Source organism: Bombina bombina, chromosome 5, assembly GCF_027579735.1.
Source record: "Bombina bombina isolate aBomBom1 chromosome 5, aBomBom1.pri, whole genome shotgun sequence".
Taxonomy (NCBI): domain Eukaryota; kingdom Metazoa; phylum Chordata; class Amphibia; order Anura; family Bombinatoridae; genus Bombina; species Bombina bombina.
The window spans coordinates 1,106,655,724-1,106,679,412 of record NC_069503.1 but is presented as its reverse complement, the minus strand read 5'-3'; positions in this window follow the sequence as shown (position 1 = coordinate 1,106,679,412).

The following is a 23,689-nucleotide window of genomic DNA, read 5'->3' as shown; positions in this document are numbered from 1 at the left end:
TCTCAAAAAAGGTATCTGCTTAACGTTTGGGGTGTAGATTGAGGCTAGGGTATATAGTATACCATTGAGAGTGCATATCAAGATCAGGTATCTACCCTCAGGGTCACGTTCTACGTATTCTGTAGTACAGCAGATATCTCTGTGAATTAGGATCGCTACTCCTCTCTTTTTCTCAGTGAAAGATGCTGTTTCACATATGGGGTAGTGGGTTGGATTACGGAAAGGCCTAAGTTTTTTATCCCAGTGTGTCTCCTGGAGGAACACGATGTGTAGTCTATGGGAATTCAAAAAATTGGATAAGAGACTGCGCTTAGTGGGGGAGTTTAATCCCTGAGCATTAAGGGTGGCTACAGTAATAGGTGCCATAGGGCCCACAGGGTATAGGTCTCCTTCAGACTGAGGGGGGGGGGAGAAGGGGCAAAAGTGGATGAACAGGTTGCAAGGGGAGGGAGAAGATGTAGGGGAGGGGATGGGTAAGGTGTATAAGTGGAGGTAAGCTTCACTTATTCTCTTATAATCAGTATATTGTGTCACAAGGACTGTCAGGACTTGGTGTGATGTGTATATTACACTATCTCAATGAGTGCTCTTGCTAGTACTAACAAGAGAACACAACTATCAAGGTGGAGGGGGAGGCCAGAGTGCGAGGCCTAACCCCAGTCAGCCATTTTTTGGCTCGTGCTTCTGAGCTAAACTAGTGTCGGGGTTCTTCTACATGTGTCTAATATGTCTTACTACCTAGAGTGTGCGATGGTTCAATCATAATAAGAACATAATTCAAGATAGGTCAAGCATTAGTAACATTCAATATACCTAAACAGGGTAATCTAACTGTAAAGAAGTAGCAAGCATTGGTAAAGGTATTATGGTGACAGTTGAGCTCAAGCCGGACCCTATAACGTGGTGAAGGGAGGGCGAGGGAGACGAAGTCGGATAGCAACAATCGCTAGACCAGAGTCAAATTTCGTCTGACTAAGCCCCGCACTCCCCACCACCCATAGTGTGTGGTAGCCCTCGTATGGGAAGAGCAAATCTCCTAGAGGAAAGAAACACACAAGGGAAAAAAGAAAAACAGAATTTATGTTTACCTGATAAATTACTTTCTCCAACGGTGTGTCCGGTCCACGGCGTCATCCTTACTTGTGGGATATTCTCTTCCCCAACAGGAAATGGCAAAGAGCCCAGCAAAGCTGGTCACATGATCCCTCCTAGGCTCCGCCTACCCCAGTCATTCGACCGACGTTAAGGAGGAATATTTGCATAGGAGAAACCATATGATACCGTGGTGACTGTAGTTAAAGAAAATAAATTATCAGACCTGATTAAAAAACCAGGGCGGGCCGTGGACCGGACACACCGTTGGAGAAATTAATTTATCAGGTAAACATAAATTCTGTTTTCTCCAACATAGGTGTGTCCGGTCCACGGCGTCATCCTTACTTGTGGGAACCAATACCAAAGCTTTAGGACACGGATGAAGGGAGGGAGCAAATCAGGTCACCTAAATGGAAGGCACCACGGCTTGCAAAACCTTTCTCCCAAAAATAGCCTCAGAAGAAGCAAAAGTATCAAACTTGTAAAATTTGGTAAAAGTGTGCAGTGAAGACCAAGTCGCTGCCCTACATATCTGATCAACAGAAGCCTCGTTCTTGAAGGCCCATGTGGAAGCCACAGCCCTAGTGGAATGAGCTGTGATTCTTTCGGGAGGCTGCCGTCCGGCAGTCTCGTAAGCCAATCTGATGATGCTTTTAATCCAAAAAGAGAGAGAGGTAGAAGTTGCTTTTTGACCTCTCCTTTTACCGAATAAACAACAAACAAGGAAGATGTTTGTCTAAAATCCTTTGTAGCATCTAAATAGAATTTTAGAGCGCGAACAACATCCAAATTGTGCAACAAACGTTCCTTCTTTGAAACTGGTTTCGGACACAGAGAAGGTACGATAATCTTCTCCTGGTTAATGTTTTTGTTAGAAACAACTTTTGGAAGAAAACCAGGTTTAGTACGTAAAACCACCTTATCTGCATGGAACACCAGATAAGGAGGAGAACACTGCAGAGCAGATAATTCTGAAACTCTTCTAGCAGAAGAAATTGCAACCAAAAACAAAACTTTCCAAGATAATAACTTAATATCAACGGAATGTAAGGGTTCAAACGGAACCCCCTGAAGAACTGAAAGAACTAAATTGAGACTCCAAGGAGGAGTCAAAGGTTTGTAAACAGGCTTGATTCTAACCAGAGCCTGAACAAAGGCTTGAACATCTGGCACAGCTGCCAGCTTTTTGTGAAGTAACACAGACAAGGCAGAAATCTGTCCCTTCAGGGAACTTGCAGATAATCCTTTTTCCAATCCTTCTTGAAGGAAGGATAGAATCTTAGGAATCTAACCTTGTCCCCCCCCCCCCCCCCCCCCCCCCCCCCCCCCCCCCCCCCCCCCCCCCCCCCCCCCCCCCCCCCCCCCCCCCCCCCCCCCCCCCCCCCCCCCCCCCCCCCCCCCCCCCCCCCCCCCCCCCCCCCAAGGGAATCCTTTAGATTCACACCAACAGATATATTTTTTCCAAATTTTGTGGTAAATCTTTCTAGTTACAGGCTTTCTGGCCTGAACAAGAGTATCGATAACAGAATCTGAGAACCCTCGCTTCGATAAGATCAAGCGTTCAATCTCCAAGCAGTCAGCTGGAGTGAGACCAGATTCGGATGTTCGAACGGACCTGAACAAGAAGGTCTCGTCTCAAAGGTAGCTTCCATGGTGGAGCCGATGACATATTCACCAGATCTGCATACCAAGTCCTGCGTGGCCACGCAGGAGCTATCAAGATCACCGACGCCCTCTCCTGATTGATCCTGGCTACCAGCCTGGGGATGAGAGGAAACGGCGGGAACACATAAGCTAGTTTGAAGGTCCAAGGTGCTACTAGTGCATCCACTAGAGCCGCCTTGGGATCCCTGGATCTGGACCCGTAGCAAGGAACTTTGAAGTTCTGACGAGAGGCCATCAGATCCATGTCTGGAATGCCACACAGTTGAGTGACTTGGGCAAAGATTTCCGGATGGAGTTCCCACTCCCCCGGATGCAATGTCTGACGACTCAGAAAATCCGCTTCCCAATTTTCCACTCCTGGGATGTGGATAGCAGACAGGTGGCAGGAGTGAGACTCCGCCCAAAAATGATTTTGGTCACTTCTTCCATCGCTAGGGAACTCCTTGTTCCCCCCTGATGGTTGATGTACGCAACAGTTGTCATGTTGTCTGATTGAAACCGTATGAACTTGGCCCTCGCTAGCTGAGGCCAAGCCTTGAGAGCATTGAATATCGCTCTCAGTTCCAGAATATTTATCGGTAGAAGAGATTCTTCCCGAGACCAAAGACCCTGAGCTTTCAGGGATCCCCAGACCGCGCCCCAGCCCATCAGACTGGCGTCGGTCGTGACAATGACCCACTCTGGTCTGCGGAAGGTCATCCCTTGTGACAGGTTGTCCAGGGACAGCCACCAACGGAGTGAGTCTCTGGTCCTCTGATTTACTTGTATCTTCGGAGACAAGTCTGTATAGTCCCCATTCCCCTGACTGAGCATGCACAGTTGTAATGGTCTTAGATGAATGCGCGCAAAAGGAACTATGTCCATTGCCGCTACCATCAAACCTATCACTTCCATGCACTGCGCTATGGAAGGAAGAGGAACGGAATGAAGTATCCGACAAGAGTCTAGAAGTTTTGTTTTTCTGGCTTCTGTCAGAAAAATCCTCATTTCTAAGGAGTCTATTATTGTTCCCAAGAAGGGAACCCTTGTTGACGGAGATAGAGAACTCTTTTCCACGTTCACTTTCCATCCGTGAGATCTGAGAAAGGCCAGGACAATGTCCGTGTGAGCCTTTGCTTGAGGAAGGGACGACGCTTGAATCAGAATGTCGTCCAAGTAAGGTACTACGGCAATGCCCCTTGGTCTTAGCACAGCTAGAAGGGACCCTAGTACCTTTGTGAAAATCCTTGGAGCAGTGGCTAATCCGAAAGGAAGCGCCACGAACTGGTAATGCTTGTCCAGGAATGCGAACCTTAGGAACCGATGATGTTCCTTGTGGATAGGAATATGTAGATACGCATCCTTTAAATCCACCGTGGTCATGAATTGACCTTCCTGGATGGAAGGAAGAATTGTTCGAATGGTTTCCATCTTGAACGATGGAACCTTGAGAAACTTGTTTAAGATCTTGAGATCTAAGATTGGTCTGAACGTTCCCTCTTTTTTGGGAACTATGAACAGATTGGAGTAGAACCCCATCCCTTGTTCTCCTAATGGAACAGGATGAATCACTCCCATTTTTAACAGGTCTTCTACACAATGTAAGAATGCCTGTCTTTTTATGTGGTCTGAAGACAACTGAGACCTGTGGAACCTCCCCCTTGGGGGAAGCCCCTTGAACTCCAGAAAATAACCTTGGGAGACTATTTCTAGCGCCCAAGGATCCAGAACATCTCTTGCCCAAGCCTGAGCGAAGAGAGAGAGTCTGCCCCCCACCAGATCCGGTCCCGGATCGGGGGCCAACATTTCATGCTGTCTTGGTAGCAGTGGCAGGTTTCTTGGCCTGCTTTCCCTTGTTCCAGCCTTGCATTGGTCTCCAAGCTGGCTTGGCTTGAGAAGTATTACCCTCTTGCTTAGAGGACGTAGCACTTTGGGCTGGTCCGTTTCTACGAAAGGGACGAAAATTAGGTTTATTTTTGGCCTTGAAAGGCCGATCCTGAGGAAGGGCGTGGCCCTTACCCCCAGTGATATCAGAGATAATCTCTTTCAAGTCAGGGCCAAACAGCGTTTTCCCCTTGAAAGGAATGTTAAGTAGCTTGTTCTTGGAAGACGCATCAGCCGACCAAGATTTCAACCAAAGCGCTCTGCGCGCCACAATAGCAAACCCAGAATTCTTAGCCGCTAACCTAGCCAATTGCAAAGTGGCGTCTAGGGTGAAAGAATTAGCCAATTTGAGAGCATTGATTCTGTCCATAATCTCCTCATAAGGGGGAGAATCACTATCGACCGCCTTTATCAGCTCATCGAACCAGAAACACGCGGCTGTAGCGACAGGGACAATGCATGAAATTGGTTGTAGAAGGTAACCCTGCTGAACAAACATCTTTTTAAGTAAACCTTCTAATTTTTTATCCATAGGATCTTTGAAAGCACAACTATCTTCTATGGGTATAGTGGTGCGTTTGTTTAAAGTGGAAACCGCTCCCTCGACCTTGGGGACTGTCTGCCATAAGTCCTTTCTGGGGTCGACCATAGGAAACAATTTTTTAAACATGGGGGGAGGGACGAAAGGAATACCGGGCCTTTCCCATTCTTTATTTACAATGTCCGCCACCCGCTTGGGTATAGGAAAAGCTTCTGGGAGCCCCGGGACCTCTAGGAACTTGTCCATTTTACATAGTTTCTCTGGGATGACCAAATTGTCACAATCATCCAGAGTGGATAATACCTCCTTAAGCAGAGTGCGGAGATGTTCCAACTTAAATTTAAACGTAATCACATCAGGTTCAGCTTGTTGAGAAATGTTCCCTGAATCAGTAATTTCTCCCTCAGACAAAACCTCCCTGGCCCCATCAGACTGGTTTAGGGGCCCTTCAGAACCATTATTATCAGCGTCGTCATGCTCTTCAGTATCTAAAACAGAGCAGTCGCGCTTACGCTGATAAGTGTGCATTTTGGCTAAAATGTTTTTGACAGAATTATCCATTACAGCCGTTAATTGTTGCATAGTAAGGAGTATTGGCGCGCTAGATGTACTAGGGGCCTCCTGAGTGGGCAAGACTCGTGTAGACGAAGGAGGGAATGATGCAGTACCATGCTTACTCCCCTCGCTTGAGGAATCATCTTGGGCATCATTGTCATTGTCACATAAATCACATTTATTTAAATGAGAAGGAACTCTGGCTTCCCCACATTCAGAACACAGTCTATCTGGTAGTTCAGACATGTTAAACAGGCATAAACTTGATAACAAAGTACAAAAAACGTTTTAAAAGAAAACCGTTACCGTCACTTTAAATTTTAAACTGAACACACTTTATTACTGCAATTGCGAAAAAATATGAAGGAATTGTTCAAAATTCACCAAAATTTCACCACAGTGTCTTGCACACCAAATTTGGAAGCTTTAACCCTTAAAATAACGGAACCGGAGCCGTTTTTAACTTTAACCCCTTTACAGTCCCTGGTATCTGCTTTGCTGAGACCCAACCAAGCCCAAAGGGGAATACGATACCAAATGACGCCTTCAGAAAGTCTTTTCTATGTATCAGAGCTCCTCACACATGCGACTGCATGTCATGCCTCTCAAAAACAAGTGCGCAACACCGGCGCGAAAATGAGGCTCTGCCTATGATTTGGGAAAGCCCCTAAAGAATAAGGTGTCTAAAACAGTGCCTGCCGATATAAACTTATCAAAATACCCAGATTAAATGATTCCTCAAGGCTAAATATGTGTTAATAATGAATCGATTTAGCCCAGAAAAAGTCTACAGTCTTAATAAGCCCTTGTGAAGCCCTTATTTACTATCTTAATAAAACATGGCTTACCGGATCCCATAGGGAAAATGACAGCTTCCAGCATTACATCGTCTTGTTAGAATGTGTCATACCTCAAGCAGCAAGAGACTGCTCACTGTTCCCCCAACTGAAGTTAATTCCTCTCAACAGTCCTGTGTGGAACAGCCATGGATTTTAGTAACGGTTGCTAAAATCATTTTCCTCATACAAACAGAAATCTTCATCTCTTTTCTGTTTCTGAGTAAATAGTACATACCAGCACTATTTTAAAATAACAAACTCTTGATTGAATAATAAAAACTACAGTTAAACACTAAAAAACTCTAAGCCATCTCCGTGGAGATGTTGCCTGTACAACGGCAAAGAGAATGACTGGGGTAGGCGGAGCCTAGGAGGGATCATGTGACCAGCTTTGCTGGGCTCTTTGCCATTTCCTGTTGGGGAAGAGAATATCCCACAAGTAAGGATGACGCCGTGGACCGGACACACCTATGTTGGAGAAAACAGTATTAACATTACAAAGTTTCTAGACATCTGAACACGCAATTGAGAATTGCAAAACAAACCGCAATCAAGGGCGGCAAGGACATCCTGAAAAATAGCAGAATTCACTGTAACTGAACAGGTTGGCAAAACTGTAAACACGTAACAATCAATTGAAGGGTATTATCCCAACAGTTCAACACTTGAGAGACACCTCAGCGTGGCGAGGGGAGCATGGGGAGGACAAAGTCAGGTAGTGATACGACTAAACTATAGTCAAGCTTCGTCTAATTGGCCCCCAGGCTTCCCGTCATCCACGATGTGTGGCAGTTAACTTGCGGGTGAAACAGAGTTTGGAGAAAGCTGACTCTCTAATATGTCAGCATGTCTGAAAATGCTATCCAAACAGGGAACAGACCACAATCAATATTAACAGTATTATTCTGACACTCTAAAGTAATAATGGAAAGATGAAGGTAGAGAAACCCAATAATAAAAATTGCTGAAATTATCCATGAACAGTTATTAAGGTGGCATTAAAGGGGGGGAGGATAGCCCCTAGAGGAGGTATCCAAACCCTCAAAAGGAAGTATGGTGACTCCCTACACAGGGTGAGGGAGGAAGAGCTGAGTAAAGGGGAACTCATGTTGTGTGAGGTTCATCAATGGCCCTGCCGGTAGTCGGGGTCTTGCCCGATTGCTGCGGGTGTTTCTTCTGGGCGTTGCTTAGTCTCTGAGGGAGAGGCCGCCACTCAGGGGCCGAGGCTCTCAGACCTCTGGCGGTATCTTTGTCGTGGGGAGCTTCAGGTGGATCTGGTGGTAACAGATCCCACCTCTGCATGAGTTCTCTAGCTTGTTGTGGGGTGGATACTGTGTACTGGTGGCCATCTTTGGTTACGTGAAGCTTCACAGGAAATCCCCATCTGTACTTTATGGCTTTATCTCTCAGTAATCTGGTGTAGGGCTGATAGTGGCGCCGTAGCTGGAGAGTGTGTGGAGAAAGGTCTTGGTAGATTTGTAGATCAGAGTATTGCTCTGGGAGGTTTCTGCCACCTGCCAACGCCCGAAGTAATTTATCTCTGAAGGTGTAGTAGTGTAGCCGCGCTACAACGTCTCTTGGTTTGTCTCCCTCTGCTGACCTGGGTCTCAATGCTCTGTGCACCCGATCAATCAGCATTTCCTGACCCTCCTCTGGGCCAATGATGGTAGTGAAAAACTCTCGTAGATACTTGTCTAGATCCTGAGGGAGGACAGACTCAGGTACACCCTTCACTCGGATGTTGTTGCGTCGGGTGCGGTCTTCCAGGTCGCCTAGTTTGACCTCTAAATCAGAGATTTGTTCAGCTAGGCACTGAGAGTAGCCAAGTAGGTTGGTATGATCTATCATTAAATCTTCTTGTTTACGTTCTATAATGTCAGTGCGCTCTCCAATAGAAGCTATGTCTCGCTTCAGATCTGCATGGCTCTTCTCGAATTTCTTTGAGAGGGAGTCATGGTGGGAGGCCAGGAGTGCTGTGATAGAGTCCATAAGGTTGTTGTTAACCTCCTGGCCAGTGCGTAGTGAGCGCCCCACTGATTGAAGTAGGGCAGACTCACTAGGAGTCTCAGCAGAATCACTAACATCCGTGAGCTCTTCATCTGTGCCAGCTGGGGATCTAGAGAGGGGTTTACTGAAATGGTCCACCACAGTGCGTTTAGGGGTGTTGGGGGGCTTTTGTTTTCTTTTGAAGGTTTGGGGCATTTTTCGGCTCTGCATGGACATTCAGCAGAATTAAGGATAAAAGATAGCACTATAACGGTCTGCTTTGTACAGGCTGACTGGGGTCACGGCATCAAGGGGCTACCTACATAGTTACAAAATATGTTACATCAAAATAGAATTGTTTTGAGTCTGCACAGCTGTAGGGGGTAGATGTCACGCACTACCCTATCAACAATATTGCCAGGTTAACTGTACAGAAAACACTAATATTCCCTCTCGACTCGGGGAGGGGGATACGACCCAAGGGAAGGGGAAAGGGGAAGTGGAAGTGACCAGCCTGGACAAGCCAGGCCGGAAAGGATGAGTCTTGAGGGATTACCCTTGTTTGGCTGCACGCATCTATAAAAATATAATACACATTAATTATAAAGAGAGCAACCTGTGGAGAAAAAAAAAAAAGGGCAGCAAGGCAAGCAGTAAAACAGTGCAGAAATTAACTGTAAGTTGGTATGCCTGGTATATTTATGATATTTGAGGACCTGCAAAGGGTTAAGGTTGTTAAACAGATTAAAGTAACACTCCACCTTAAGCTGATGCTCAAGGACACCTGTGCTGACGCAGCAGCAATAAATGGACAATAAAATCTCACTTATTGTTGGAAAGTTCCTCTATGTAGGTCTTGGCCCTGGGTATAGGTGAGAGTATATCTTTTGCTTGTCAGGCAATCAGTACTAAACGTGTAGTAGGCACAGGGTCAGTTCAGTGCAGATAATAGATATGTCCCAGTAAAGTTACTCCCTTTAAGGGGGTGTATGTGGCAGAAAAGTCTCTATGGCAGATATGGTTCCTGTTGCAGCAGCTGCTGCGTGAGAGAATTACAAATATGCAGGTTACTCACCGGGGTCAGAGGAGGCAGTGAAGGATGTCAGCTGATCTGACTGGCTCTCACCCGGTTCCCGCTGGTGGGAATTTACTATGCAGAGAGCTGACAGGTTTGAGCCTGTCAGTCGGTTGGGCTCTCTGCGCAGGAGTTGAGGAAATGTGAATGTCCCAAGATGGCGGGTGTTCGCGCCTTTTCTTCAGGCTCACTGAGGAAGGATCGCAGCTGGTCCCCAGGGACCACAAAAACTCGGCAGGTCTTCGGAGTCACCGGACCCACCAGAAGGTGAGGATGGTCAGTGTGGAGGGTCACTACAGGTCCGGCGGCCCCAAGCGCTCCAGAGGCAGCTCAGAGAAGCCCCCAAGTGCTGGACAGACCCACCCGCACAGGAAAGAGCAGCAGGGAGGCACTCCGGAGCGGGTCCCCGATCCTCCGGAGTGATGCAGAAGAACGCGGCTCAATCAGCGGCAGGACAGGCTAAGGTAGGTTAGGCAGTTACTCCGGAGCGGAGCCCCGACCCTCCGGAGTAGGCGAGTAGTTGCCGCACTAGCAGTAGGACCGGGTGGGGGTCTGCCAGCCCCAACAGGGTTGTGTTCAGGTAGCGTCAGGGGTGTGAGAGGCAGGTCAGTAGGTCCAGATGGTTAGGGAATCGGTAATTTCACTCCAGGTACCTCTCTGGTGTGTTCGGCGGTGAGCAGAGGAGGCCTGGTCTCTATACCGCAGCAACACAGCTGCCAATTTCAGCGTAAATGAGCCCAAATAGTTGAGTTGGGCACAATGTTCTGTCCCTGTTCAGTGTCCACCTTATTTCTACCAACAAGTTGGGCAAATGACCCAAAGATTGCACTTTATATAACTTTTTATGGCTTTAGGGCTCAGGAGCTCAGCACACGCACGTCTGTTCAGCTCAGTGGCTAGCTCCGCCCCCCCAGGGTAGGGAATTTTATTATTTTGGGGGGCTTTTTTATTTTATTAGTGGGCTTAGATTAGGTGTAATTAGATTAAAATTCTTGTAAATATTTTTTTATTTTTTGTAATTTAGTGTTTCAGCTGACACTGCCCTCTGCTTCAGCTGAATTATAAAGTATACTTACAACAAGTCTTTAAAGAACATTCACAGACCCACATTTCAGCTGACACTGCCCTCTGCTTCAGCTGAATTATAAAGTATACTTACAACAAGTCTTTAAAGAACATTCACAGACCCACATTTCAGCTGACTCTGCCCTCTGCTTCAGCTGAATTATAAAGTATACTTACAACAAGTATTTAAAGAACATTCACAGACCCACATTTCAGCTGACACTGCCCTCTGCTTCAGCTGAATTATAAAGTATACTTACAACAAGTCTTTAAAGAACATTCACAGACCCACATTTCAGCTGACTCTGCCCTCTGCTTCAGGTAGTCAAAGGAAGATAATTCTCATTATATTTCTTCCCTGTTTCTAATAATGTGTATGTTGTAATATGTATTGGCTATTATTTTTATTCAGTTTTTTAAATGCATATTGGTGCACATTGATGGGCCATATATCTTGCTTGTTAAATGGTTTTATTTTCCTCAATGGATACCTCTCTTATCTCTATAATTTGTGATCTTTCCCTGTGTTTTTTGCCTGTATGACCCCTAGCACCTTCCCTTAACTTTTTTTGCAGACCAATCTAACACTAATTTATCTCTCCCCCAGCTGAATTATAAAGTATACTTACAAGTCTTTAAAGAACATTCACAGACCCACATTTCAGCTGACACTGCCCTCTGCTTCAGGTAGTCAAAGGAAGATAATTACTATCCCACCCTGCCCCTCACCCCACCCACCCCAGGTTCATTCCCCCATTTATAGATAGTCTCCCACACACCTTTCATTCTCCTAAACTGACAGCTGCAAACACTAATCAGCACATCCTTCCATTCACTTAACCCTTTAGAATACATACCCTCTCTCCCTACAAATAGCTATATATCCCAAATCGATAGTGTGTGTATATATATATATATATATATATATATTTCTTTTTTATATTGTACTATTTTTTATTTATTTTCATCTACACACCTCATAGCACTAACATGTATCAAAATATGACCATACTGATATTCGTGACAACCCTTTTTTCACTCCAATTTTGTTCACTTCATTACCGCCATAAGCACCCACCTCAAACTGGAAAACAAATTATCATACACCATGGCCTGCTCTGTTGCTGTAACTTATCTGCTGAGTGCTGGTGGAGAGTTATAAAAAAATAGCCCTCCTACCCCCACCTCACAAAATTATAAAGTATGCCATTCACTATATAGCCAAAGAAAGACTATGTCCAAATTCCTATTCCTTATGCTACTTGCCCTTGCAAATGATGTAGAGTCTAACCCTGGTCCCCCAGCAAATTCCATTCCTAGCCTTCCAGCTAAAAAAGGCCTCTCCTTTGTGCACTGTAATATACGCAGCTTATTTCCAAAAATCGATGCACTGCAAGCTTGGTGTTTACAATACAAGCCAAAAATCTCTGAATCATGGCTAACTGCAAAAATACCTGACTCTGCCATTGCAATACATGGGTATTCATGCCATAGAATTGACAGAGCAAAGAGAGGAGGCGGCATTGTAATTTATGTTGAGAACTCTACAAAGTTCACCCCCATACAAAATCTAGCTCTCCTGCCACCTTTGATTTCCTTTCTGGCAAAATTGAGATCCTGTGCAGTAAATCAATCATTGTTGCAGGAATCTACCGCCCACCTAGCTCCCCTGTGCATTCCATTTCGGACATAGCACAGCTCCTTAGTGAATCCATAACTCAAAACCCAAAAAGTGAAATTTTGGTTTTTGGAGATTTTAACATCGATTGGCTGAATCCAAAAAATAACAGTTGTCGCTCGCTGTTTAAATCTTTGCAGCTAACGCAATTAATCTCCTCTCCAACTCGCATAAACATCAAAAGCCATAATCATACCCTGCTCGACTGGATTCTCTCCACTTCTCCAGACTGAATCCAGGAGGCAGGTGTTCTCCCTAACAATTTCAGTGACCACTGCTTAGTGTACTGTGTGCGCAAAATAAAGGCTACTAAATCCTCTCCCAAGGTTAAAATCACCAGGTCCTTCAAAAAATGTAATCTTCAATCATTTCTAAATGACATCAAGAACCTCCCCTGCCACAGATTAAACCTAATCCCAGATCTAGATTCTGCAGTTGAATTCTTTCAGTCTGAACTCCTACAAGTTTGGAATTTACATGCACCGCTGCGTAAGGTGAGAGTAAAAGGAGCACACTTGAATTGGATCACAGCTGACCTCATTCAAATGTACCAATTTCGGGATTCATTGTGGTCAAAGTTCAAGCACACTGGCTCTATGAATGATCACTGTGTATATAGACAATGGCGAAATATATGTACTAAACAAACAAAATTAGCTAAGGCACAATATTTCTGTGAAAATCTGCACAATAATATATCTAACCCTAGAAAGTTTTGGAAACTCATAAATAACTTACAATATCCACCAATCCACTCCCAACCCTCCACTGTCAATGTGGATAACCAAAACCTGCAACTCCCCTTAGAAGTAGCAAATGCCTTTAACAATTATTTTGTCGGATGCTCCACCACCCTGATTGACAAACTAATAAATGGCACGCATCCTGAAGCTACAAATGTGGATCAGGCCCCACTAAAACAGCAAAGACCCAAAATAGAGAAGTCAATTTTAGACCTATACCCACAATGTCGTTAAACACCTAATAATCTAAAAAAGAAAAACCAGTCTGGACTGATAAAATTCCAGCAATGCTGGTGAAGCTCAGTGCGCCGGCAATTGCTAAACCGGTCGACAACCCTAATTAATGAATTCTTGGTGTCTGGATACATACCCAAACTTTGGAAAACTGCAAGAGTAGTGCCTATCCTTAAAATTGGGGAGTTAACCTTGGTTTATAACTATAGCCCTATATCATTGCACCCAGTATTATCAAAAATCTTAGAAAAATGCGTCCATGCGCAACTATGTGAGTATTACCAACAAGCTAACTATCTGACCCCTGATCAATCAGGTTTTCGCACAAATCACTCCACTACAACTGCCCTCCTAAAAGTTTGCAATGACATCCAAACTGGCATGGAACAAGGAGACCTAACTGGAGCAATTTTCCTTGATTTTGCAAAGGCCTTTGACACAGTAGACCACGACATACTACTGATCAAACTAAAAACTCTGGTATTGCTGACCGTCCGTTAACCTAGGTTTCGATCATATGTATCGGATCGATCACAATATGTCTCCTTTCTGACAGCGACTCCCTCTCCCCAGTCACATGTGGTGTTCCCCAAGGTTCCATTCTTGGTCCCCTACTATTCACATTATTTATAAATGATCTGCCTAATGTCCTGCAAATCCTCAACTGTACACATGTATGCAGATGACACAGTAATCTATGCAAACAATTCCAATCTGCCACAGCTTGAAGCAGTGCTCCAAGACCAGTTCACAGAGGTAGAAAAGGGGATCTCAAGAAAACAAACTCTTCCTAAACACTGACAAAACTGTCACAATGATCTTTGGAACGGGACCTAAATTACACAAATTACAAAATTCCCATCTACCCATCAAAAACATACTTGGGTATGTTGTTATACCTAAATCTATCTTTTGGCCTCCACATAGAAAAACTTGCATCTAAACTTTACCCAAATCTAGGTGCCCTGTACAGAAACAAATCCTGCCTCAACCCTACAGTAAAGAAAAAGATTGTACAGCAAATGCTGATGCCTATCATGGATTACAGGGATGTAGTATATGCACCTGCACCGCAAACTTACCTAATAAACTAAATACATTGTATAACTCATTCTGCTGCTTTTTGCTACAATGTAACTACAGGACCCAGCATTGTGACATGCTGATAGAACTAAACTGGCAGGAATCCAGACGCACCCTCCATCATTCCTGCCTTGTGTTTAAGAGCCTTTTTGGGAAACTCCCACCCTACCTGAGCAGAATGCTCTGGTCGGCTATTCCCACCTCCTATAACCTCTGATCCAATACCAGCACATTATTTAGCTTGCCTCAATACAAAAGAAAGCAGCTCGATCCTCCTTTTCCTACAGAGCACCACAATTATGGAATGACCTCCCCGCACACTTTCAAACCTTCCCCAAGCCTAATATCCTTTAAGAGATCCCTGTCTAAATATCTCAAAACATAATGCACCTGTCATGGTTGATTATATATTTCCTACCTGTTCAATGTTACATTTTTGCATATATTGTGTATTATTATTTGTTTTTGTATTGTATTGTACCCTATTGTATCAATGGCAAATGTTTTGTGGACCCAGGACATACTTGAAAACGAGAGAAATCTCAATGTATCCTTCCTGGTAAAATATTTTATAAATAAATAAATAAATAAATTTAATTGTATTTTAGTTTAGATAATTGTAGTTAATTTATTTAATTAATTTATTGATAGTGTAGTGTTAGGTGTATTTGTAACTTAGCTTAGGATTTATTTTACAGGTAATTTTGTAATTATATTAACTAGGTAGCTATTAAATAGTTAATAACTATTTAATAGCTATTGTACCTAGTTAAAATAAATACAAAGTTGCCTGTAAAATAAATATAAATCCTAAAATAGCTACAATGTAACTATTAGTTATATTGTAGCTATCTTAGGGTTTATTTTATAGGTAAGTATTTAGTTTTAAATAGTATTAATTTATTTAATGATAGTAATTTTAGTTTGTTTTATTTAAATTATATTTAACTTAGGGGGGTGTTAGGGTTAGACTTTATTATAGTAGCGGCGACGTTGGGGGCGGCAGATTAGGGGTTAATAATTGTAGGTAGGTGGCGGCAACGTTGGGGGGGCAGATTAGGGGTTGATACAATTTATTATAGGGTTTGCGAGGCGGGAGTGCGGCGGATTAGGGGTTAATACATTTATTATAGTGGCGGCGATGTCCGGTCGGCAGATTAGGGGTTAATAAATATAATATAGGTGTTGGCGATGTTAGGGGCAGCAGAGCAGGGGTTCATAGGGATAATATAGGTGGCGGCGATGTCCGGTCGGAAGATTAGGGGTTAAAAAATTTTATTGGTATTTTGGTTCAGCACCTGGGTAGCGCTTGCTGATTGGTGGCTACATTTAGACACCAATCAGAAAGTGCTTCCCAGGGGCTGAACCAAAAATGTCCCGGCTCCTATGCTTACATTCTTGGTTTTTCAAATATACCAAGAGAATGGGAAAAAAATTGATAATAGGAGCAAATTAGAAATTTGCTTAAAATTGCTGCTCTATCTGAATCATGAAAGTTTAATTTTGACTGGACTATCCCTTTAAATCATTGTCTTTTTATTGTGTACATGTTAATTCAATACTGCATTGAGTGGTCCTTTGTTTCCACGAATATTCGTGTTGCCTGCACTATTCAGTTTTTCTTCTGTTTAAAACTAAATTAAAATTGAATTTTTGTTAAACATTTACATTCATTTTCATTAAACAATTCACCTGTAGCTAAAAATACTCGCTAACCCAATCCTCTTCTTGCCAGAGCCCGGCGTCACTAAAACCTGGCTTAACGCTCATGGTTCCGCAGGTCCTGGGAGCCGAGCAGGCTAAGCCTCCTGTTAGCCGGGGCTTTGACAAGAAGGGGAACAGGTTAATGTGCACTCCAGCTCGTTAAGGTAAATATTTAACCCTTAAGAAATAATAAAGGAAACAAATGAATATGGATGAATATCGCCAGTATTTTCCATTTTCTTTAATATTAGAGTCACGCCGCTCTGTGTTGGCTTCCTCTCCCATGGCCATTGCCATGATTACTGCAGTTGTTGTGGGAGTGTGACGATGACGTCATCACCGCACGCCGAGTCTTGCTCCTTGATGACGGCCGGATCACCTGTGGGCCCTCCCTCCTCCACAACTGCACCTATGTAAGTGCAAACATTTCATTCCCACATTGCCCAAGTATAGGTTGTCTTGTGCTCCCTTGGTGCTACTTTCTATTGCTCTGTTTGCTTATGCTGGATTGCCTTACTGTTGCTAAACTCTGCTTGTCTGTGACCATTCTTCTGATTTACCCCTGAACTGCTGGATTGCATTACTGTTGCCAAACTTTGCTGGTCTCTTACCTCTCTCCTGTTTTAACCCCTGAAGTGCTATTTCTTAGACTGCCTGCCTGTTGCTGGATATTTGCTTCATTCACCACTCTCTGCATTACCCTTTGGTACCCTGAGGGATTAGATTGTCTTCCTGGTGCCTTCTTCGCCCTGTCTGGGACTACTTCCCTGTTTCCTCATCTCTACTGTGAGTATTGGATTGCATCCATTTATTATTTCTTCTTTGTTCTGGGATATTTCCTTATCTTGATTTCCTTATCTTGCCACTTAACGCAGAGATAAGAAAACTACTGGCCAGGATTGGTCTGATAGGGAAATATCCCATGAGCATTACATTATACTTGGGCCATGGACCTAAATGAGGTAGCTAGAGCAATCTCACTTCAAGGACAAATGCTAGGAACCCCTGCCTCACACCTGCAAAGTCTGGATTCCAAATTGGTGACTATTACTACTATGTTGTTCTCCTCACTCGTTGCAGAGAAAAACATTGCTCCTGTTGCCACATAGCCTACCCCTGCTACTAGTTCTGCAAAATCCTATCCTGCTTTTGGTAGCATACCCAGGATACCATTGCCAAACAAATATGATGGCACTACCGACTGTAGGGGTTTTCTCAACCAGTACAGACTGCATTTCCGTAATTACCTCATACCTTCCAGTCCCATCAGTCAATGGTCACCTTTATTATTTCCTTATTGAAGGATAAGGCCCTAGCTTTGGGTCTCTCCCCTATTGGAACAAAGTGCTCAACTCCTGAATGATGCTGATACCTTCGTTACTGCACTGTCTTCCGTGCTTGGGACCTCTGGTCGCACTTCTGCTGCAGAACACTTTCTCTTGGATCTCCACCAGAGTAATAGATCTGTGGCACAATATGCCATTGAGTTTCGCACCTTGGCACATGAGACTAGCAGGGATTGCAGTGCTCTCAGGGCGGTCTTCCGGAGAGGTCTACATAAACGCATCAAGGATGAGCTCACTTATAGTGATGGTCCTTCTACCCTGGATGAATTTATAGAACTTTGCTTCAATCTGGATTCACACTTTCAGGAGCGACAAGCCGAGAGAGAAAGAACTCGCAGAATCCTGCCTTCTCGTCCTTCTACCCGTCTATCCACTAGACTGTCCTTCACCCCTCCTGCACCTCCAGTTGCTTCTGAGGGGGAACCCATGGATCTCTCTTCCCTTAAGTCCTCTGAATCTGAAAGACAGAGAAGGAGATTAAGACTATGCTTTTATTGTGGTTCTAATTCACACCAACTCAAGAATTGTGACATACGGCCGGGAAAAGCCAACGCTTAGAGGATATAAAGGGGGTACCTCTAAGTATGGCCACTACCAATTCCCCTCACTTTTCTTGGATCTTGGTACCCATTACCCTTACCTTTCTCCAGAACTCTGTCCACGCTCAAGCCTTTGTTGATTCTGGGGCAGCTGGAAATTTCCTAGACCACCCTTTTTATGATTCACACAGGTTTGCCTCTTCTTCAGAAAAACCAGTGTCTCAAAAAAGCACTCTGGGTGGCACTCCCCTTGGATCAGGCCTAATACATTTTGAATCAGCACCCCTAACCATGACTGTGGGAGTCCTACATTCTGAACAATTGCAATTCAATGTTATTCATTCTCCTGCTCAACCAGTTATTATTGGTCTTCCTTGGCTACGCAAACACAATCCACAATTCAATTGGACTGAGGGACAGTTGGCCTCCTGGGGCAAATCCTTTTTTCACTCCTACCTGGCTAAGGTTACTCCATTGCATCACACCCTTATAGCCAACCTTCAGACTTCTTCTACCCTTCCCTCCGTATATGCAGAATTTAGGGATGTGTCCGAAAAGAAAGCAGCTGATGTGCTTCCACCTCACTGCACTTACAACTGCAAAATTGACCTGTTTCCCAGAGCCCCACTCCCTAAAGGAAGGGCTTATTAGCTGTCTAAGGCTGAGACTAGAGCCATGGTGGAATACATCCAAGAAAACTTAGCTAAAGGCTTTATTCACCCTTCCTCCTCTCCTGCTGGGGCTGGTTTCTTTTTTGTTAGGATGGTGGTTTGAGACCCTGTATTGACTACAGAGCCCTAAACAACATTACTATCAAAAGCCGTTATCCTATTCCCCTGATCACTGAGCTATATGATTCATTCCAGAGTGCTTGTTACTTTATGAAACTTGATCTTCGTGGGGCATACAATCTCATTCGTATTTTCCAGGGTCATGAATGGAAAACTGCCTTCAACACTAGATCTGGGCATTATGAATACCTAGTAATGCCTTTTGGGCTGTGCAATGCCCCTGTTGTCTTTCAAGCTTTCATCAATGACCTCATTCCTTGACATTTGGATGACATCCTCATATTTTCCTTAAACGTAGAGGAACACCATGAACATGTAAAAAACAAGTACTTCTCTGTCTCAGAAATAATGCTCTGGTAGCTAAGCTGGAGAAGTGTGAATTTGATCAAGTCCAGATCCAGTTCCTTGGGTATGTTATCTCTACAGAAGGTTTTGCCATAGACCCTACTAAGTTAACTGCAGTCCTAGACTGGCCCCAACCTACTACATTGAAGGAACTACAGAGGTTCTTGGGATTCTCAAACTATTATCACACATTTATAAATAGCTTCTCCAGAATCGTTGCTCCACTTACTGATCTGACTAAGCGAAACAGATACTGTAAGAATTGGCCTCTGGAAGCTGTGGACACTTTCACTCTCCTCAAGAAGGTCTTTTGTACTGCTCCTGTACTACGCCATCCTGACCCGGACCTGCAGTTCACTCTAGAGGTGGATGCCTCTGAGATAGGAGCAGGTGCAATCTTAACCCAAAGGAACCCCTTAACCTCCAAATGACATCCTGCAGCCTTTTTCTCCAAACATTTCTCCCCTGCAGAAAGGAATGTTGAAAGGAATGAATACGATGTGGGTAATCGTGAACTCTTAGCCATCAAGATGGCGACATTGGCTAGAGGGTACTGCCAACCCCATTCAGATCCTTACTGATCACAAAAACCTGATGTATTTAGAAACTGACTCAATCCTCGACAGGCCAGATGGGCCTTATTCCTTTCCCGTTTTAACTTCATAGTCTTTTATCTTCCTTGGACTAAGAACAATAAGGCTGATGCACTTTCCCGTCAGTTTCCACAGTCTAGTGATTCCTCTGAAGTTCCTACCGAACATATCATTCCTCCTTCCTGTGTACTTGTTCAGCTTAACACCTCTCTTCTTAAAAGACTGCAACGTGCTCAGTGAAGAAAACCTCCTGAAGTCCCTGCAGCACCTGAGATCCTTTTTGTACCTCAAATTTTACACACTCCTGTGCTATCCTGGGCTTATGATAGCAAACTATCAGGACATCCTGGTTTGACGAGAACCTTTAATCTTCTTTCCCAACATGTATGGTGGCCTACCATGAAGTCTGACTCTCAAGAGTACTTTATTGACCTCACTACTCATTGGCAACAAATTCACTCTCAGTTATGTTCAGCTGTCTCCAGATACAAGAGGTTTGCCGATCATCATCGAGCTACTGTTCATGCCTTTTCAGTAGATGAACGCGTCTTGGTCTCTACCCGACATGTTCAATTACCTCAACCCTGTCATAAATTAGAGCCTAGATATATCGGCCGTTACAAGGTCCTTAAAAGACCTCCTATGGCCTACAAAGTGGCTTTGCCCAGAGCCCTGCGCATACACCCAGCCTTCCACATTTCACTGCTCAAGCCATACATCACGAACAGGTATACTCGACTCAGACCTCCTCCGCTCTTAGTTCATGGTTAACCTGAGTATGAGGTCGCTAAGATCCTGGACTCAAGATACAGACGCAGGCAACTTCAATACCTCGTGCACTGGAAGGGTTACTCTGTGGCAGATCGTTCCTGGATTCCAGCCCATGATGTGCATGCTCCATCTTTGGTCTCCAGGTTTCATGCTACTCATCCCTCTAAGCCAGCTTTGGGTCCCTGAGGTACCCATTAAGGGGGCTGTGTCCCACCGCTCCATGTCGGCTTCTTCTTCCATGGCCGTTGTCATGGTTACTGCAGTTGTTGTGGCCGTGTGGCGATGACGTCATCACTGCACGCCGAGTCTTGCTCCTGATGCCGGCCAGATCACCTGTGGGCCCTCCTTGGTGCAGATCTGCACCTATGTAAGTGCAAACATTTCATTCCCACATTGCCCAAGTATAGGTTGACTTGTGCTCCCTGGATGCTACTTTCTATTACTCTGTTTGCTTATGCTGGATTGCCTTACTGTTGCTGAACTCTGCTTGTCTGTGACCACTGTACTGATTAACCTCTGAACTGCTGGATTGCCTTATTGTTGCTGAACTCTGCTTGTCTGTGACCACTTTACTGATTAACCCTTGAACTGCTGGATTGCCTTATTGTTGCTGAACTCTGCTTGTCTGTGACCACTTTACTGATTAACCCTTGAACTGCTGGATTGCCTTATTGTTGCTGAACTCTGCTTGTCTCTGACCACTCTACTGATTAAACCCTGAACTGCTGGATTGCCCTATTGTTGCCAAACCTTGCTTGTCTCTGACCTCTCTCCTGTTTTAACCCCTTAACTTCTATTCCTTGGATTGCCTGCCTGTTGCAAGAAATATTTGCTTCATTCATCAATCTCTGCATTACCCTTTGGTACCCTGAGGGATTGGACTATCTTCCTGGTGCCTTCTTCACCCTGTCTAGGACTACTTCCCTGTTTCTTCGTCTCTACTGTGAGTATTGGATTGCATCCTCATTTATTATTTCTTCTTTGTTCTGGGATATTTCCTTATCTTGCCACTTGACGCCGGGATAAGAAGACTACTGGCCAGGATTGGTCTGATAGGGAAATATCCCACGAGCATTACAGTTAGTTGGTGCATTCATTCGGATTTTCGTCTTCGTTTAGGAAAACAAAAATGACGAATGTGCATTCTTCAGAAAACAAATGCACATGTCTAGAAAATAATGTACTTTTATTGTTAAAGGCATATGAAACCCATTTTTTTTTCATGGTTCAGATAGAGCATGCAATTTTAAGAAACTTTCTAATTTACTCCTATTATCAATTTTTCTTCATTCTCTTGGTATGCTTTTTTGAATGAGCAGCAATGCACTGCTGATTACTAACTGAAAACTTGGGTACGCCAATGAGAATCGATATATTTATGCAGCCACCAATTAGCAGCTAGAACCTAGGTTCTTTGCTGCTCCTGAGCTTTCCTAGATAAACATTTCAGCAAAGGATAACAAAAGAAGGAAGCCAATTAAGTAATAGAAGTAAATTGGAAAGTTGTTTAAAATTGTATTCTCTATCTGAATCATGAAATATTTTTTTTGGGTTTCATGTCCATTTAAATATATATTTCTATATATATCTGATACAGTTAATGTAAAATACATATATCTACCTTTATATCTATAGGAATAGATATACAGGTATAGGCATATATAGATATATATATATAAATATGTATTTAGAATAAAAAGCACATTATTCTGTATGTGAAGAACATTGGAATATTCATTAATGATTTCGGATTTAGCGCACTTCAATAAACATGATTTGGTTAGCATGCGAGTTAAAGTCTATGAGGAATATGTTAACGCAATTGCGACTTCGTAAAGTCTATCTTTTTGAGCACATTTTCTTTTCATCTCGTAATACGAGCACAACCCAATACGTGCAAAAAGGCTTCTAGTGCTCCACTTGTAATCTAGCCCTTAGTGTTGTTTTCAGTAGGTTAAAAAACAAAGCAATATTGTTACCAACCCCTCTGATCAATAATGCAAAACGTACATGAGCTTGTAATATTCACTCTAAAATGTCTCTTTATTTGTTAATATATAGCATAGATTTATAAGAAAAATAATTTATTACACACAATAATACCTTTGAACTTTTCTTTCCTAAATGCATCATTTTGCACTTTGAAATGTTAAACTTTAGATTTCAATCATTTGCCCAATTCTCCAATGTTATCACTTCTCATACTTTCTCCTCCAGCCCTTTGTTGATAAATATTTGACATTTATTTACGGTAAGAAAAATAAACATTTTCATGATTCTTTTGTCATCTTTATAAGAAAATAAATATAACTATAGATTTGATGCTACATTTTATTTACATTTTATATGATGATACATGAGGTTTTACAGCAAGTTTGATTTTAATTACAACATATCTATTTTTTTTCCTCCCAAGACTAAGTAGTTTTAAAATATAATTCAATCTTGTTTTGTATCTGAACTTTCAATTCATTTATAAGCTGTTCTACAAAGCAAAGAGCTTTATAAAGACCAGAAGCTGACAAATCTACAACGCAATAAGAAAAATAATATAATCTACATCATACAGCTTTATTTCTACTGATTCGTTTATCGTAAGCTTATCAGGAGGTCAGTGTTTCAGATTTGTTATTTATTCTCATTAGAGGGAAATGGATTTGTAATCAGTTCTGCTCTTATCCATATCAATATCCCTTTTCCCAAGAGTATACAACAGCTGAGCTATGATGAATGAGCTAAGAATAAGAAGATTGTATTAATGGTGTTTGTTGCTTGTTTGGCATATGAACAAGAGCAACAATAGATAACATGGGATGAGCAGACTGATCTTAGTGAAAGACATTAATGGACTTTATTTAATAATTACTGTGATGAGTAATTCATTTTTTGAGGAATTTACATCTGTCCTATCTGGTTGGGGTGTAAAATCATCTCAGTGTTTTAGGTTGAAAGGGAAAATATAGCCCCTCTCCTACAGCTGTTTGTTCCTGCCTAGCCATCCACACAGACTGCCTAGCCACTCCCTTAATTGGGCAGCCATACCACCAAACCTGAAGAACAGCCACAACTCTGCTCCCCTTCACACTAACTCCAACTATGGAACACCTGAAGCTCCTTATCCAAACTACATCCACAGAACATCCAAAACTCTGCCCCCACCCACACTAACTCCAGCTAT